The sequence below is a fragment of the Chrysochloris asiatica genome, unplaced genomic scaffold (genome assembly GCF_000296735.1).
Source record: "Chrysochloris asiatica unplaced genomic scaffold, ChrAsi1.0 scaffold00220, whole genome shotgun sequence".
Taxonomy (NCBI): Eukaryota; Metazoa; Chordata; class Mammalia; order Afrosoricida; family Chrysochloridae; genus Chrysochloris; species Chrysochloris asiatica.
The window spans coordinates 2,208,878-2,213,795 of NW_006408738.1; the positions used below are offsets into that span (position 1 = coordinate 2,208,878).

Here is a 4,918-nt window from a genome sequence, read left to right on the forward strand (position 1 = left end):
CCATGCTCAGCAGAACGAAACAATGTCCGATCCTAGTTAAGGCCAGCAAAACTGAAGTGAAGAAAATATCGTGTCTTGTCTTTCATTGGTTTCAATATCACCGTCTATTGACAATAGTGACTCAATCTTTTCTTTGAAAATTCCATTTATCAGTATTGATGAGCTTTGATTTAACTTATAGGCTTCTAACAGCTGCTGATCACTTTCTCTTGGTAATTCTGTCTGAAATAATTAGCACATTTCCTGGCTGCTTTTCCTAATTCCTGAATTGGAGGGTCCACTCCTTAGTCTGTGTCCTTCAGTGTGTCACTGTGATCCTGGGTCCTCTGTTGTTTTTCTCTCTAAAATGTGAGCACGGGCATCTGATACGGATTTGTCATCATTTCTTCTTTGCATTTTCTTCAAGACTTCTTTTGCTATCCCATCTTTTAGCTGCTTTACATTTTCCTTATTTGTCCATCTCCTTCTTGCATCTTCTCTTGCTTCACACTGGGCCACACTTCTCAGATCATGTGCATTAAATTCATGCAACTTGGGTAGCAAGTCTCTCACCCATTCATAACAAATTGGACACACAATTCTTGTGTAGACTTTGTTGTTGTTGTTGTCAGGTGCCATCGAGTCGGAACCGACTCATAGCAACTCCATGCACAGCAGAACGAAACAATGTTCGATCCTGGGCCAACCTCACCACCGCTGCCACCCCCGAGTCCATCAATGATGCCACCTGGCCGATCCATCTCGTTGGAGGTCTTCCTCTTTTTCTCTGACCCTCCACCCTACCCAGCATGACATCCTTCTCCAACTTTGGAGGTACCTAATACATCATGAAAAAGGACCCATTCAAGTTTGATTTCCTGTTCATGAAGTGCTGAGGAAGGACGAATGTAAACTGGGTTTCCACAACCATCCACTGTGCAAAACGGTCTTTGAACAGATCTTCCAGCTACATCTTTTAAATAACCTGCACAAAGACATCTTCGTTGTACTTCATGTATAGGACCTTCAAAGATCTCTCTTGGGAAATCACTTCGCTGCTTAAGCTTCCTGATTAGTTCTCCAAGTTGAGATTCCACATGAAATGCAGAAAATAAGCCCCTCCAATGAATCCACCATTTTGGGGAACAAGAAGCTGGAGATCCGCTTGATCCGCATTGTTCAAAGATGACAGCTAATGCTGCAAAATCATTAACTCCTCCAGCTTTAGCTGCCAATTCTCAATGTCTCTGTTCTGCTTCCTTCTGGTACTATGGATCAACAGGTCTAATGAAGATATTTTCCACCTACAACATTACTGCTATTGGAAGTAGCAGAACTTCACAATCCAGAGAAGCAGCCTTTATTTACTGCACATGTTAGATGTGGAGCGAGAGGAAATTCCACCGTAGACAAGCCCAACCTGGTCACATGGCCACTCTTGTTAATAGCATCACACTGGTAAAGTTGTTTAAGAGCTTCTAAAATAAGTTTCTCATTAGGTGGATCCAAATAAGGATATCTTTTAACATCCTGTATGGCAAGGCACTTTAAGCTCAAAACTACAGATGGCAAGCTAGTTCTCTTAATCTCTGGTATTACGTGGTCAGGCATACACTGGTTCCAAAAATCTTTACTATAGATCCTATAGCATTTCCCTGAGGAAGTTCTACCAGCTCGTCCACTTTGCTGTAATACTTCACTCTTTGAAATTGGAAACTCCAGTATGTCAACCCTACTTTTGGGTTGTGATTTAATTGTTTCACAAAACCACCATCTACCACATACCTGATTCTGTCGATTGTCAAAGAAATTGCAGAAATATTAGTGGATATAACACATTTTCTAATTCCAGGAGGAGGTGGCAAAAATATCCTCCTCTGTTGATCCGTTATCATAGACCCACAACACGGCATTATCAGCAAGCCATCTAGAGTGGTATCTTGGACATCGTAATCATAATCAACAGACTGTGCCATCTGAAAAAGCAACTCACAACTTTTTTCAATTTCAAACTGGCCAGTCAGAAAAACCAAGATGTCTCCAACCATTTCATTCAAATGGATATCCATGGTCACTTTTACAATCTCACAATTGCTTGGATATATGCAGTATTTTCTCTGTTGCGTGGGCCAATCAAATTGCAGAATTTCTCTCTGACAGAATAAAGTCTTCCAGGTATATCAAACATTGGACAATTTCCAAAGAATGCAGAGAGCTTGGCTAATTGCATAGGTGCTGACATCACCACCACCTTCAAATGTTCCTTTCTGTTAGGAGACTTCATAGTTAGAATTCTCTCATGGGCTTTATCTAAAATAATGACACTGAATTTAGTAAGATTTGGATCTCCTAGAATATGTTTCAGTAAAGATCCATCAGTCATTTGATTGTGGTTTCCTTAGAGCTGCAATCATCAAAACAAACTTGGTCTCCTACTTTGGGTCCCAGAGCACATTTCATTTCTTCAGCAACTCTCTGAGCAGCCAATATGGCAGCTACTTTTCCTGGTTGAGTTACACCAATCATACCATGGTGTGAATACCCTGCTTCATTTGGTATTTTGGGAGTTGAGTTGTTTCACCACTTCCTGTGTTTCCAGTAACAATAAGGAATAAATTGTCCTTCACAGCTTGAATAAGCTTTTTACTTTGTTTCTGAATAGGAAGAGATGGAGCAGTTCCTCCTTCTGGTGATGTGCATCCTTTCTCTTCTCTGTCAATGATGGAAACAGCTGAGGCTCACTCTTCCTGGAGGTCTCTTGACCACTCACCCTCCTCTTGCTTCCTTGGTGCCCTGGCTGTGATAGCAGGAAACCAGGAAACAGACCTGGCACGGAGCAGGAAGAGCACGTCCACCGATCTGAACTTGGTACTCTTCTTGCACAAACTTTTTGAAACCCAAGTCTGTCGTGAATGATTTCATAGGCAGAGCCATGGCTGATTTGTAAAGGATTTGCCACAGAATCCACTGTCACATGTCTATTGAACAGAATCATTTCTTGTTTATACTTAAAGTTGTCATCAGCAATGGACATGGATGGGTGTTTTAATGTAACCTCAGTGCAGATAATTTTGGACTCACTAGTAGATGCATAGGTAAATAGGCAAGCTGAACAGATATAGGGAAGTTAATGGAATATATATGAGTATATAAATATGTTTGGCAGAGTATATTTCTACATATGGATTTGTATTGCTGCTAATATACTCAAGAATACAGTAGAGCATGTTGTTGAGTTGGTTCCTACTCATAGCATCCCTGTATATGACTTTTAAGGATTTGTTGTTGTCAGGTGCCATCGAGTTGGAACCAACGCATAGCAACCCCATGCTCAGCAGAACGAAACAATGTCCGATCCTGGGCCAACCTCACTACCGCCGCCACACTAGAGTCCATCAATGATGCCACCTGGCTGATCCATCTCGTTGGGGGTCTTCCTCTTTTTCTCTGACCCTCCACCCTACCCAGCATGACATCCTTCTCCAGCAACTGTTTCCTCTGGACAATATGTCCAAAATATGAGAGACGAAGCTTAGCCATCCTGGCCTCCAAGGAGCACTCTGGCTGCACTTCTTCCAAAACAGATCTATTGGTTCTTTTGGCAGTCCATGACACTTTTAATATTCTCCTCCAACACCACAGCTCAAAAACAGCAATTCTTCTACGATCTTCCTTATTCACTGTCCAGCTTTCACATCCATATGAGGTTATTGAAAACACCATGGCCTTGGTCAGGCGCACCTTAGTCCTCAAGCTGACATCTTTGCTCTTCAATACTTTAAAAAGTTCCTGTGCAGCAGATTTGCCCAATGTAATCAATACATTGTCTGATCTCTTGACTGCTGCTTCCGCGAATGTTGATAGTTGATCCAAGAAGAATGAAGTCCTTGACAACTTCAATCTTTTCTCCATTGATAAGAATGTTGTTTATTGGTCCAGTGGTGAGGATTTTTGTTTTAGGAGTAGCTGATGGTTTTGAACTGCCAACCTTGTAGTTAGCTGTCCAGTGCTTAACCTACAGTGCCATACTAGGACTCCATTGTAAAGCATAATGGAGCAAATTTTTAAAAACCTTCTTATCCATAACCAACCATATTAAGGGACCAAGTCACTGGGCCTGGAGGTTTAGGATCACAGTCACAGGAGAATCTAGATCAATTGTTATAACGTATTCCACAAAAACAATGGTCTATGTCCTATTTTTATGAGTTGAGATTGGGGCTTTAAAAGCTTACATGTGACCATCTAAAATGTAGCTATTAGTCTCTCCTCAACTGGAACAAAGAAGGGCAAAGAAAATGAAAGACTCAAGGAGAGACAAAGGATCGATGGACCCAGGTAACACCCTCCACTACTGTGAAATCAGGAGAACTTGATCCTTCCTGGCTACCACTAAGGACCACTCTGATCCAGTCACAATAGAAGGCCTTGGACAACATAGGTTAAAAAGAAATATAGAACAAAATTCAAAATCATAAAGTTGATCAGACTTACTGGTCTGACAGTAACTGGTGGAATCCCAGACTGTGACTCTCAGACACCCTTAAAGCCTGCAGCTGAACCCACCCTTTGGGGTCAAGCTCAAGTCAAACAATAGATAGGGCTATAAAATGAAAAATAACATCATGGAGAAACATATTCCTCCAGGCAACCAACCATGGTTATAACCATATAATTTGGGTTATATGTCTTTTTCTTGTAGAGGTGTTGTAGGTTCCTATGTATTTTAGAAATTAGTCCCTTGTCTAAAGTGTTGTTGCAAAGATTTTTCCCATTCTGTGGGTTCCCTTTTTACTTTTTTGGTGAAGTCTTTTGATGCACATAAATTTCAAACTTTCAGTATGTCCCAATCATCTATTGTGTCTTCTTTTGTTTGTGCAATTTGCACAATGTGTGGTAGTCTGTGTGTGCCCTGTATTGTTGTTGTTGTTGTTAAGTG

At 41.1% G+C, this 4,918-nt stretch overlaps 1 pseudogene; it reads right to left on the reverse strand.

The window, feature by feature from the left end:
• Positions 1-284: 284 nt before the first annotated feature.
• Positions 285-2,795, reverse strand: LOC102831296 (annotated as a pseudogene).
• Between the last annotated feature and the right edge of the window lie 2,123 nt (positions 2,796-4,918).